Below are 15,099 nucleotides of genomic sequence, written 5' to 3'. Positions count from 1 at the left end.
CTGAAAATAACTGGCAAACAATTCGGTAACGAGGATGTGGCAACAAAACGGTGCGGAAGCGCTAGTTGGATTCTGGAAGAATCACCACTTAAACCAACCAACAGCACCCGCTATAGAGAGCGCAACCAACATAGAAGCACACTAATATCATATAACAACAACAAATCACGGGATACCGTTTGAAAAGGAGTAAAATAAAAAATTCCGTTCTATCACTGTCTAAGATTTGTCAGTGTCAATAAATTTGGCCAATGGTTTACTTCGAATAGCCAATTCGACCGCGACATTATTAAGGAAGTCAGAGAGAGATGTATGCAGGGCGCACATATTGCAGGTTGCATTAGGGATGTTGGTATGGTGGAACAAATATATGACCACTGAAAGCAAGACGCGTATATACAAGACTGTAATAAGACCAATCCTGACCTATGGAACCGAAGCACGAGCTGAAAATGCAAAAACCAAACAGCTACTGCGTACAACTGAAATGCAAGTTCTACGATCCATCGTAGGAAAAACACCTCTTGACTGAATTAGAAACGATGTCATTCGTGACGAAACTGGCGTTAATGTCGTAGTGAAGATTATAAGAACAAGAAGACGAGCTTGGAATGATCACATTTCTAGAGCTTGTAACGACAGAATTATCCGAATAGCGAGGGACTATATACCATATGGAAAGCGCGGACCTGGAGGACCACCAAAGAGATGGCGCGAAAGCTGGATTTCGACATCAGCGGAAGGACAATAACATTTCGTCATTTTGAATTTTAATAATACTTTGTAATTTATAATTATGTTATTATGTGAAGAAAAACAGGTGAAAACCTATAATAAAAGAATAAGAAGAAGACGAAACCTTATGGTAAGATTTATCACTGCTGCTAGAACAATAATAACTACTACTTCTACTGAGAGTAGTTAAAAACTGAATATCGCATGACCCTATGCTTAAGCTAAATCTTATCTTATCACGTCGACATCAAATACGAAATTATCATAAAACATATTTAAATTTCTCTCCTTAAGAATATATTCGCCTCCATATTTTCGCAATTTAACGTTACGCTGCACCAGACTCGAATACTCCTGAATTGTATTGGAATCCTCGATTTGTAACAGTTTTAACATCGCCTCGCGCATATTTTATTGGGTTAATGTTTTTTTGTTATCCAAATAATTTTTAAATTCATTCGAAAGTTCAGTAAGCGACGCTTCAACGATTTCCGATTGTACAATAGTTTTTCTTTAGCACGTTTAGCTCTGTAAGTCCCCAAATGCGTTTTACAGGAGTGGTACAGTTACTGAGAAGACGATAACTAATTTCTTTCATATTGGACCTACTTAGTTTATCTGAGGTATATAGGTACTATATGTACATATAAATTCCTTTACAGGGTGTACACATTTTTTTTTATTTTTCGTTCCCATTTCTTGGGACAGTTAAAGGAAGGAAGATGATGCCCTTTTAACCTTAGAGCCAAGTGAGGGGAAATCTGTTATGTTTAGTAATATCTTTCACACACTCTGATGCGGCTTGCCTAATAACAGAAAAGAGAGTTGGCAACATTTAAAGTAATGAGCTATACCGCTAGCAGCGAACCTTGATCGATAACTTTGTTGTTGCTTTCACATGCAAATTTTTCGTCAAGAGAGTAGAACATAACAGGCTCAAAACGCCTTATATTTAACTCGACTAAAGAATTTTTTAAGTTTCCTGAAAAGGAAAATTTGTTTATCGGCATTATAAAGCTGAGCTGTATTGTAAGAGGTTGGTTGAAAAATAAGCGCCGTTTTAAATAGAGAATAGGTTTGCACATTAAAACAATAGCTACTTGCAGCGCGGTGAGACTCAGAGACATAGGAAGCTGGACAACGAGGTCGTACAATCACAGTAAGATCCTCCTACAGGGACCCTCGCTGCTCAAAAACAGATCAGACTACACAGTCCCCGAACTTAACTTCAAGAAAGACTTTACGGTACGTTTTCCACCGAGAGCGGAATGGAGCAAAGGGAAGGTGATTGGAAGATACGATATCGAAATCTATACCGATGGTTCTGAGATGAACTGTGATATTGGAGCTGGCTTCCATTCGGAGCCACTCAACCTATCCCAGTCAATTCGTCTTCCTGACTATATCAGCGTGTTCCAGGCAGAACTTTTAACGATCAGAGAAGCATGCAAATCACGAAAACTCTACCAGAGAGTTGGTGCAAGAGTAGCTATCTTCTCAGACAGTCAAGCAGCTATAAAGGCCTTAGACTCCAACTCCATTTCATCCAAATTGGTCTTACAGTGTAGAGAGGAGCTGGAATTGCTTTGTCATTGGCTTGAAATCACTCTGATATGGGTTCCCGGTCATAGGAACATACGGGGTAATGAAATAGCGGATGAGCTAGCAAGAAAAGGTTCGACACTAGACTTAGCAGAGGCGGTGGCAGTCTCCAGCCCACTGAGCACATTAAAAGAATCCACTGCTTCACACTATCTTGCTTTAGCCGAAAGAAGATGGAAGCAAATATTTACATGCATTACAACAAACAACACATGACCGTCATACAAAATCCAAAGGACGAATCACCTGTTAGGGTGTTCTCGGCCAAACATTTTACGCATCACTGCAACCTTTACAGGTCATTGGAAAGTAGGGAAGCATGCAGCCAGACTCAACCTCCCCTTAAATCCCATTTGCAGAAGCTGTCAAGCGGAAGGGGCGAAGGAAAGTCTTGTCCACTATTTATGTGAATGTCCGCGGTTAGCTAGGGCACGACTCCGCTCCTTCGGTAAGCTTTTCCTAAAGGAAATTAAGGAGATCTCAGACATCGAGATAAAGGATTTGCTGTTATAGTTGGACCTCACTAAATGGATCTGACTTGGAAACAGACAAAAAAAAAAGACATCATCCCACGAGGCAGAGGTAGCAAAACGGTGCTGGTCACTAATTAGGAGTATTTAAGTGGAAATATTCAACCACTTCAACAACAACAACAACAACAGGTGTACACCTATTTATTTGCACAACACTGTATACAGAGCTCATGTGCATATTAATTTATTGAAAAAAAAAAAAATGTCTTCTGCTTAGCACTCCGTATTTCGGTAAGCGCAAACACTAGCCAATTTTTTCTGTTGATTTATTAAATATTTTTTCCTCAAAAGGAAATATATTTTCAAGTACAATTTGCTCAGTTCGTACATTTTCTTGAGTGCCTACTTAAGTGTGTGCTTTTTTATTATGTATTTAAATCCATTGTTTGATTTCATGCCTTTCTCACATTCTTCCATTTCGTGGCGGTAGCTTTGCACGCGCGCCAGCCAACCAACCGAACAATGCGGAGCCAGTCAACCGCTCTACGATTATCAACTAAAGTGACGTCATCTAACCCAAAGCGTTTTTCGAGAATATACATATCTACAATACATATATATGTATGTGTGTAAGTATCTACACACTCCATCATCATTAACTACAACGTGTTTGCTTGTTTGCCTGTTGTCATTGCACTACGCTTCGAGTTGTTTTGGCTTGGCAGCAAGCGTAGCGTGGCGGTTATTTTTGAGCGTCTATTGGCTTTGTACACATTCCTCAAGTTTCAGTGTAAATATGCAGGTAGGTGAACATTTAAGTACATAGCGGTGCATGTATTATACATAATATTATGTACATATGTATGTATGTATGTATGTGTAAAGGTGTGCTACACAATTTTCGTCAACGTGACTTTTGCCGCTAAAATTGATTTGAATGCCGATTCGGCGAGTTATTGCTGTTATTATAGTTGCTATTTCGCATTGAGTGCAAAAATTTCGTGTAAGCTGGATTTCTAATCGATTTTTGAAATGCTAATTTCCGTGCACGGAGGTGACAAGCGTTCAATTTTTAGCTATACAATCGAAATTCGTAGAAAATAATTGCTTTACCTCATAAAAAGTAGTTGGCCATTATTAATTAACGAATTGAATTTTTCGATTTCAAAGCAAAATTGTGAGAGTAACTTCGACTCCCACGTCATCGAGAACTTGGTAGTAGAACCTACGCGCTCATTTCACTATCATTACCCCGACTACGTCAACCAATCAGCTGATCCCTTCAAAATTGCTGAGAGCCGATTAACGGTCTGCTGTAAAGTGGGTAACGACTGCGTTGCTTCTTTCGTATATCACCTACATAAATCTCGGTCTCAAAATGCTATCGCTACCCCGACTACGTCAACCAATCAGCTGATCCCTTCAAAATCGCTGAGAGCCGATTAACGGTCTGCTGTAAAATGGGTAACGACTGCGTTGCTTCTTTCATATATCACCTACATAAATCTCGGTCTCAAAATGCTATCGCTACCCCGACTACGTCAACCAATCAGCTGATTCCTTCAAAATCGCTGAGAGCCGATTAACGGTCTGCTGTAAAATGGGTAACGACTGCGTTGCTTCTTTCATATATCACCTACATAAATCTCGGTCTCAAAATGCTATCGCTACCCCGACTACGTCAACCAATCAGCTGATTCCTTCAAAATCGCTGAGAGCCGATTAACGGTCTGCTGTTGACCACATCCTCTGTGCATTCTGTACACCGTGCTCATGACTCAAAAAGGATCATGAGCCGTGCTTAAGGGACCAAAACCATTTTTTGGCGTTTTATTTTCAAAAATTACTAAATCTATATCTTAAAACCACCAAATTGGCAACTATGATTTTAAAGTTACTGACTAAAGAAAGAAAGTTACCAATTTTGTTCACCAATTGAAAATGTGTGGCAATTGTGAATCGCACATCTTCCATAAAATCGGGCTAATTTTAACCAATTACTTTACTACACTTCAAAATATAATTTTCTCGTTTATTTATACCTTGGAATTTATTTAATTAAAAAACACCACTCAGAAGTCGTTTTATCCGTTTGAACCGAGCGATCATCGAAGAAACAAAATCTCAAATATGCCATAGGACAAAATTAGAAATAATGTTCATAAACCTCACGCTACCAGATAAAACGATATATCTCCTCATCGCGGGTGAGAAATCTTTCATTTTGCATTGAAAGTAAATGAAGACTGACTACAGAAATGATCCTGTGAAGTATAGTCTTAACTCAATACAACCAACAAACCAACATTTCAACTGAAAACCACATAAAGTGGATGAGAAGTGAAAGGCGAAAACTGCCAGGTGAAGAAGGCAAAGAAAAAGATTATTGTTTAAACAAAAGAATATAAACAAATGCAAAAATGAGCGATGTTATCTGTGTTGCTGGCTAAATGCTTGGGTAGGTAGAAATATTTACACACATACAAGCCCGTACAAGTGTGTGCGGTAGTCTTTGGGTACGTAGCTACGCACAGCGTAACTAATAGCCAAGGCTCAATGAAGAGTTAGTGGCAGTGGAGGGGGGAAAACAACACAAAAACAACATATTTTGTTTTTGCTTTTGGCCTCTATAATCCCAAATCTAAAAGATTGACAATTTGTTGGCCAAATGTGTAAATGGAAATGATTAAATACAGTTTTGAAAATGGATTAACTTTTGCCAACGTATTGAGAAAAGTTGAGTGACCACATAAGAATGAAGGTAAAGAAATTTAAAGCAAATAAAAATCGTATGAGATATCAAATTGATTCCGGCCTTTTTGAAGCTGCGTTTATGCAATTATGTATGGAATAGCACAACATTTAAATAGCCGCTACGTTAAGCGATCTGTCCAATTTTTGATGATTCTTTCCAGGCTAAAAATATTTCTTATACATATAACCAGAATATTTTAGGAATAGGTATCAAATCTGTTTATAAACACCACTCTTATAAATATTTCGATCCCAGCATTGCAAAACTAATTGGTATTAAAAAGTAATTGAGCTAAGTTAAACCAACCAAAAATTTACATGAATTAAACACAAATAAATGTGATAAAAAATGATAAATTCAGTCTCAAGTAGTGGAATTTTTTCCAAAACAAAAATATCGATTCGGCCCCGATCAGCGGCATTGGGTACAGTCAGAGAGCCTTAAGAGAGCTCGTCAGTCAATATCGCTTTCCCCTACGGCATACTGGTATGCTGGCTATTTACACAGACTACCTCATACTTCTCTAAGCATTGCCACTCTTGTTCTCTAAATATCCATATATCCTATACATAGACATGCCAATCACACTTATGAGTTTTGAAAAGTTAAGTAAGTTAATTACAAGCCAAACAATATGTTAAATGAGATCTGGTACCCAACAAAAAACTTTTTCCTAATCAAGTATTGAGATCACCATGAGCTTAGTCCACCCATAGGTAGCCCATATCTGTCTGCTAGCGAAAAATTCTCGCTCTCTTTCTAACGATAGCTTCCATGTTCAAGGAGAGAGTGCTGTTAACTGATTATGTGCCCTGTGCTCACTCTGGCCAATCCAGTTTTTTATTCTCAAAAGAATTTCAGTTTTGTAGTTGTTATATCTTTTAGCGGTATTTGCTTTCTAAAATTAATATATTTTTTAATTTAAATATTTCGTTTTTTTACTGTTTTTTTTTAATTTTTTTCATCACATGTTTTTGTGTTTGATTCATGCAATTTTTGGTTTGTTTAACTTTTTAATACCAATTAGTTATGCAATGCTCACAAAAAAGCAACTCGTTAGATTGTTTGCGTCCACAAATGACATTTCAGGTGTTAATTAAAATGCTGTTGATTTATTACACAAAAATTAGTTTCTGTTAACTTTCCGTAGAAGCTTCAACGGAAACACTTTGAAATGTTTTTTGTTGTGTTTTAGAATGGACAGTATTAAAAATTTAATAGAAAAATATTCTAATTATTTTATTTAAATTTCATACCAAATAGAATAACTGGAAATAAAGCAGAATATTTGTCGTATCTGTTTAAGTATTCTTCTTTTTCTTAATTGGCGCTATAACGGCTTACACGATTTAGGGCGAGTTTAACAAAGCGCGCCAGTCGTTTCTTTGTCGTGCTAATCGGCGCCAGTTGGACACACCAAGTGAAGCCAAGCCCTTCTCCACCTGATCTTTCCAACGCAGAGAAGGCCTTCCCCTTCCTCTGCTACCACCAGCTGGTGCCGCATCGAATATCTACTTTCAGAGCCGAAGCGTTTGTATCCATTCAGGCAACATGACCCAGCCAGCGTAGCCGCTGGATCTTTATTCGCTGCGCTATGTCTATGTCGTCGTAAAGCTCATACAGCTCATCGTTCCATCGCCTGCGATATTCGCCGCTGCCAACGTGCAAAGGTCCAAAAATCTTGCGCAGAATCTTTCTCTCAAACACTCTAAGAGACGCCATATCGGATGTTGTCATCGTCCAAGCTTCTGCGCCATACTTTGGAACGAGCTGTTTAAGTATAGCTCACATTAAAAGTCTTCCTTTTTTTAAAGGAAATATCTACATTAGGGTGTCACACCGTTATTTGAATGTATTTATATATTTTAAGACTTTTGGTCAAATATATTTTGGAAAATATTAAAATTTTCGTGAATTTGACCGATCTGAGAATCAGTTTTTATAAAAATTGTTTCCAAAAACTCAACTTATAATAACAATCAGCATAAAAAAACTTAAGTTAAATCAGCATAAAAAGGTTTATTCTAAAAATGTCTCCATAAAAATTGTATCAACGGAATAAAAATAATGCAAATTTCTCAAGTACATGCAAATCGACTCAGCTCGCATAAATATTTACATTTTTTAGACACAATTTGGTGGTAGACTTGAAATATAATACATTTTATAATTTCGATGAAAACATAGTACTCATTTTTTTATACGAAAGTAGCGGCAACCCTAATGTGCACATATTGCAATTCATGCAGGATAAATCACTCTTGAAATCTAACCGGCTTAAGAATAGAATGGAGTAAATTGTTTTTTATTAGAAAGCTCAGATGATCACCCCCCAAGATATTGCAAAAGCTTCACATAAATTTCAGGTAGGCAAATCCCCGCCGTTTAAAAATTTTTCACAGTTTTCTTCCACCACAAAGCAGGATAGCATCTCTCAAGCACACCGACTACATTCAAGTATTAGATTAAACAAATAGTTTTGTGAGTTTTCCGCCGTTGTCTTTAGTGAGCCAAACAGGGTCTTACTATAGGAAGCTGCAAAGGAGAAATTACATTTCAAAAATTTATTTGAGAGGTTTGTGTTTTCTGAAGGCTGTTTTGTGTTAAGGCGTTCCAAAATGCAGATAATAAAGAGAAAATTCGATACATTCTTCAGTACCGCTACGATCAAGATGAAAAGTGGAAGCAGGTGGCCAAGGAAATGTATGCTGTATATAGACCGAATGCAACAGCAAAACGATGCTTTTGGTGAATCTTCTCTGGTAAAATAGACGTAGAAGCTAAGGCAAAGAAACTCTATTAACCCAATCAACAAAAATGCTGATAAAATCATAGAAGTCATAGAGTCGAGCCGGAACCTGAGCTAATTCCATTGCACAGGAGTTGAAGAAAAGTTAGAAAACTGTTTGGAACGATTTGCATAGAGATAATTATAATAATTTCGTTGTCGATATAAAGAACAAAAAAAAAACAAAAAACGTTTTCGAATTAAGCGAAAAAAAGTTTGGAGCTTTTCACTTCACTTCGGCGTTCCTACTAAGAAGTTGCGTCACCTTGACTTATTCTACTTTTTCAGAGCCAAATCAAATTATGCCATCAATACACCCACCAGCTGAGCTCTTATAGAACTTTATTTTTGGAGGGATACTCAGCAGTATTCTCTTAAATTACTTTAAAAGTAACTATTAGATATCGGGTGTTTTTTAAGGACATGAAAACTTAAAATTATATTGTAATATAGGGTGGGCCATGTAAAATTTGCTTTTTGAATCGGCTATAAAAAAAAACGAATCAATATTTTTTCAAACTTTTTTTTTATTTTGAAGACTGAACATTGTCATTTATGAATGAAAAATAATATCGTTCAAATGACTACCACGACTGGCTTTACAGTAGGCCATTCGATCTACCCAATTTTTAAGCACATTTTCGATTGTTTGGGCTCCAATTTCATGAATAACAACTTCGATTTCGTGTTTTAAAGCATCAATCGTCTCTGGATGGTTCGCATAGCATTTGCCCTTAACGGCTGTCCACAGGAAGTAGTCCAACGGGTTTAAATCACAGCTCCGAGGCGGCCAATTGATATCGGAATTTCGGTTTTCAAAAACGGTAGCCAAAAGTTCGAGTGTAACTTTGGCAGTGTGACAAGTTGCACCGTCCTGTTGAAACCAAACGTCGTCCATGTCATCCTCTTCAATTTTTGGAAACAAAAACTCGTTGAGAATGTCACGGTAACGCTCGCCATTTACTGTAACCGCGGAAGAAGAAGAAGACTCACCACTTTTGAAATAGGTTTTCAATATTTCCCAATTTCGTTCAAGCGTATAGCGTCCCATTTCGTAAATGTCAATCCTTTAAGTAAATTATGAATACATTTGACATGTCATTTGTGTTACCATTCTCAAAAAAATAGGTAGTTCAAAAAGCAAACGCTATATGGCCCACTCTGTACAAACCAGAAATATTGTTGGAATAATTCTTTTTTTATATAATCTGGGAGATAATTTCATGGCCTTTATGTTTTGAATATAATATCCGACATGAGTCCGCCGCGGCTGTGAGTTACATGCTCCATTCGATTAGTCCAATTTTTGACGACTTTTTCCAATAAATCTGGCCATACGGCGTCAATGGTGACTTGAATATTGCAATAAATCGATTGTTAAGCGGCCTGTATTGCGCCGTCTTAATCTTTTTAGAACCAAATGTCTTCGAGGTTTAGCTGATTAATGTTTTGATGCCGCCAGTGCTTTATACGCGAAGTCATTTTCTCAAAGCAAATTTCCACAATTTGGAAGCGGTGTCCTGGCGTTAAACGATTCATGATGAAAACCTTACTAAACAGCTGCCAACACAAAGTTATCGATTTCGATAGTTCTCATGCAGCAGAAAACTGTGCAATTTTGGTATAGTTAGTAAGAAAGTTTTGTGTTAAGTACGAAAGTAGTGGTGTTAAATAGTCAAATATAAAATATCCTACCAGCAATCGTATAAGCCGTCCACTTACATTTAAAAATGTATTTCCTATTTCGTTTGCTTTCAAAAAAAAAAAAAAAAAAAAAACCAACCTGTATTTATAGGCGGTGCACTTCTTTAAGGTGCGAAAGTATTTTATAAGCAGAAATGTCCACGGTAACCTCAGACAACATTCTGTACTCTCACCACTCGTCTCTATTTCATTACTCTGAAAATACTCTTCTTATGCCCTCAAGTACAACGGGCAATATTAAATATAGTCCGGGAGCCAGGGGTCATTTTGACCTCATCATTTCATGCCGACTGATTTCAATACTAAAGGCAGACGCCATCCAATGGTTGACGAAACCAACCGTCGCCTGGTCCAGTAGCGGTGGGTACGTGCGTGGGATGCTGCGAAACGTGTCGAAAAAAAATTTTTAACAACTCATTTAATACCGGCTGAAAGTTTTTTTGTGTATTGTTGATATTTAGTAGAAAAAAAATAATAGTCAGCTGCGCCGTAGATGGGGGAAAACAGGAAAACAGCTGAACAGGCGAACTTGTAAAATAAATTAAAAAGTAAAACTACTTATACTGATTGAAATTTTTTTACATAATTTTGGACACATATGAAAATATAATAATGATGGTCAGCTGCGTTTATAGCGGGGGGAAGACCGTCAGCCGAAGCAAGAATGTATCATTGCGTTCAGCTGACGTATTTTCCCCCCTCTACGGCGCAGCTGACTATGTTTTTTTTTTCATTCTACTAAATGTCAACAATACACAAAAAAAATTTCAGCCGGCATTAAATGAGTTGGTAGAAATTTTTTTTCGACACGTTTCGTACCCTCCCATAATCACACCCACCGCGGGTGCGCCAGCTGACGTTCACTTTCGTTATTCATGAAAGCTAAATCACAAGTATAGTCAAGAATTTAACGGTATAGAAACGCAGTCCAAAATCGACCCCTGGCTCCCGGACTAATATCACAGTGCTTCGAAAATTCCCACAATTTCATTCTATTCCGTTGCAATCTGAAATAAGTGAGAGCATAACTGTCAAGCGCATAAAATTGAGGGGTAAATCTCAGATGCAATCAACGGAGAGCTTTAAATATTTTTGCTAATTGCGTAATAATACGCAGAATTCAGCATCAAAGCAAACTGACATCATCGTAAAAATTTATTAACCACGCTGAACTCTAACCTCCAAATTTTTTCCGCTCTACACGAGTAGAGTACGAACTCGTAATATTTATAAATTATCATTGATGATGATGTTGTTGGTGTGTGTATGTGTGTGCCTTTTGCATTTATTTGCCAATTATAATTATCAGCGTTTGCTCGCTTGCTGATTTATTACTCGATATTTGGCTGAGTGAATTTTTGATTATTTTATTTAATTTCTGTTTTTTATTTTATTGCTCTCGTTTTTAGAGCACCTCATAAGCATTTGCTAATTTTTGTCTAAATATAAATGTGAAAATGATTTAATATTTGATGCGGCAATCGCCAGAAGCGGCTCAAGTGCCTACTATCGAATGCAAACGAAACGCTTGACCGCAAGCCAAATGCACGCTGCTGAATTTAAATAAACTATTAAGTAAATGAAACAGCATTAAAGTTGATACACAAATGTGCATATATATGTATGGTACATATATGTAGTTTGTATACATATGTATGTCTATGTAGTTGTTTAGAAATTACTTGAGTTTCAGCGTTGCATTGAGCGGGAATTTCATTTTGTGGGGAATTTCATTAGCAAGTGATACTCGTTTAGTTTACTCGATAAATAATGCAATATAAATATGTACGTCAAATATCAAAATACATACTTTTTAAATAAAAAAATTTAGTTTCATACAAATGGTTATCAAAACAGCTGCAGCCTATACAATTTCCTAGCCAGTGAGTAAAGATTTTTGTCACCAGAAAACATTTCAACTGACACTAATAGTAATGCGTCTGAGCTGTGGGCTAATTTTTTTGATTAAAAAAACAATATTTTTAATAAAAAAAAATAATTTTTTGTTTGTTATGTTTTTTAATAAAAAAAAAATAAATAATACAATAATAACAAAAAAACTGACTGTTTTACATTTTTTTTAATAGAAAAAAGATTACTTTTTTTTGTTTGTTTTTTAGTTTTATTGTTTTGTTTGAATTATTTAATTTTTTTTTATTATTCTATAATATTATATATATAGGGCTGTTCAATAGGTGCGCTTCAACTTTTTTCCGATAGGGAGGGCGAACGACGCAATATTTTTTTTTTTCGCTTGTCATTTGTAAACTTCATTAGTATACATTTCATCATGGAACGCTACACATTTGAGCAACGATTGCAAATCGTGCAAATTTTTCATGAAAATAATCGTTCTGTTGCTGCTACTTTAAGAGCATTACGGCCATTTTACGGTCCATTTAACAAGCCGTCCCGTTTTGTTGTTATGTGAAGTCATTGGCCTACAGTAACAAGCCGGCGACGATTTGTGAGCTCAGAGCCAATATTGAACGCGAAATTGCTGGAGTTTCGGCCGATTTATGCAAAAGAGTGGTCGAAAATTGGATTCCACGATTGGACTTCGTAAAACGTGCACGCGGTGGTCATGCAAAAGAAATCGCCTTTCATACTTAAATGTATATGTTCAAACTCGATAATAAAAAAAAATTAGTTAAAAAAGTCAAACCGTTTGTGTTTTATTCAAAAAAGTTCAAAAGTTGAAGCGCTCTTACTGAAAAACCCTATATTATATATTATTTTATTAAAAAAACAAAAACAAATCTTTTTTTATTATAATTTTCTTTTTTTTAACTTATTATAATTTTATGCATGTCGTGATTACATATTTTAGAAATTTTTTTCGTTTTTAATTTTTACGAATAAAGTTTTTTGTTTCTACCTTGAAATTCCACTCCATTATACCAAAAGCCGCAAACAAGCCATATTGAATTTCGCTGAGTTTGACAATGGTTCAGTGGCACTTGAACCCACACAAAAATTGACTTTCAACAAGCGAATGCTATAATTAATGGATGTTTAAAAACTAATAAAAAAGAAATGTGTACCAAAAAATGGCAAAGCAAAATTTATGTATACCTATATGTAAGTAGGTATATGAGAAGGCTTGAGGGAGGACAAGAATTTTTGAACAACCTCCTCAGTTAAACGATGCAGGTATTCATAAAAAGCGGCAAAAGTAGTAAAAGTGATAAAAATGGTAAAATGACGAAAAAGCTAAAAGTTAATTACGCACAACTTTACGCTTTATCTGTTCACATTTCATCTGTAAATATGAACTGGCTAATTCACAGTTGCAATAGTTCGAATAATTGATTTTCTTTAGAATAATTCGATTGGAAGAGTGGAAGCAACAGCCTGCACAAGCCTGTAATGGTATTGATGATGATGACGAATTTGATTGAAAAAATTAAAACCACAACTTCTTTACTCTCAAGCGAAAATTCTTGCAAAGTCTTGTAAAAGTTCAATTTCCAAAAATAGACTTATCAACAGTTTGCTTTTGGTCTCTCTAATGTCGAACTCTATAAACAATCACACAAAATTTCTTTTTCGTTGAAAGTTAATGCGCAGAGGAAGTAGTAAAATAATGGGCGATTTGTATTTAAAATTGTAAAAAATTTATGAAATTAAATTAAATGAATTTGTGTATTACAGAACTTAAGCGGGAAGGAATAAAAAAAACTTGCCCGCCTGATCCAGCTGATGCAGGTTCAGCAAGATTTAGTGAAAGGGATCTGTATAAAGGCACAAGCAAAAGCAAGTTGCTAGCAATAGAGCTTGGAACCACCAGTGAAATAAATTTCTTAAACAACACTTGAAAAACTCACAGAGGAGCTGATTTTGCACGGACTTTTCAAAGGACCTCTCAATGTTTCCGTAGACACAAAGGCAGAAGCAGGTGAGCGTCAGTTAGTTAAAGTGTGACCGAACTGCTAGACTATAAATTTGTAGCTGGTTTCCTTGTCTTTCTACATTTCCATTTTTTGGTTTCTCTGAATTGGCGGGCGCAATAAAAAAAAAAAAAATTGTAACAATTTCGAATTAATCATAGGTCGTTCTCTTCACTGCTAAATTCTGTGCTATTTGAACTAAAAATGAACTAAAAAACTTTTTATAACATATCCAAGTACACTTTTTTGTGAGAAAGTTCTTCAATCAAATCAAACCCAAATGTTAACTTGCATCGACTTTTCCACGTACCCTCGTTCTCCCTGCATTTAGTGGTGCGCGTCTTGATTTTGTTTCCCAATTTTAAGAAATGGCTGGTCGAAGTGATTGCAGAAATGAATGGCTATTTTTCAGACTTGGACAAATCCTATTATTCAGAAGGGCTCAATAAACTAGAACAGCGTCGAACGAAGTGTATAAGCATAAAAGAGACTAAGTATGCCGAATAATAAAAAAAGTTTACCCCAAGTATATTAATTAAAACCGTCAAGGTTGGTAGTCCATAGAATCATAATAGGTAAACCGACAATGTCGGCGGGTCGAACGAAAAATCCCACTTTGACCCATTTAGAGTGCTCCAATCGAGTCCAAATGTATCACCGACCCCCACTAACTTTGGACGGCCGATCCACCCATGCCAGTGGCACACCCCGTGGAACTCCTCTGGGGGGTTCCCCATACAATCATTTCAAAATATCACCATTTTTGGCCTTTACATGAGAAAAGAAACTAAAAGTTCGACCCAAATTGGGGGACATCAGAATTCGTTTTAGAAGTATGGTTCCTTCGGCAAAGTTTCTTATTTTGATCCCTAGAATATGATTTTCATAGAGCAATGGGCTATTTTTTTGCCTCCCCACAAATCGACCCGGCCTAACCGACATACTTAAAAAACTTAAATTTTTTATTATAAAAATAATTATAAAATACCCTAACTGCTTCCATAATTCAAAACTCGTAAAATTTGTATCAAACAAATGCGCGATTGAAATACTCAATTACATAAACATATAAAGGGTTTTCCAATAACAGGTGTTATTTTGAATAGCCCCCCAATTTCGGTAGATGTCACTTTTGAAGCTGTCATGTTTTAA

At 36.3% G+C, this 15,099-nt stretch overlaps 1 protein-coding gene and 1 non-coding gene across 3 annotated transcripts in view; both read right to left on the bottom strand.

Moving 5' to 3' along the window:
- Positions 1 to 15,099, bottom strand: part of LOC128865693 (rho guanine nucleotide exchange factor 25) — a 113,582-nt gene that overhangs the window by 40,587 nt on the left and 57,896 nt on the right. The window lies entirely within an intron of this gene.
- Positions 4,878 to 5,091, bottom strand: LOC128868988 (small nucleolar RNA U3). Its single transcript, XR_008455194.1, has one exon. It is a non-coding gene; the product is annotated as a small nucleolar RNA U3 (small nucleolar RNA).

The sequence above is a fragment of the Anastrepha ludens genome, chromosome 6 (assembly GCF_028408465.1).
Source record: "Anastrepha ludens isolate Willacy chromosome 6, idAnaLude1.1, whole genome shotgun sequence".
Classification (NCBI taxonomy): domain Eukaryota; kingdom Metazoa; phylum Arthropoda; class Insecta; order Diptera; family Tephritidae; genus Anastrepha; species Anastrepha ludens.
This window is presented reverse-complemented; position numbering and strand designations above follow the sequence as displayed.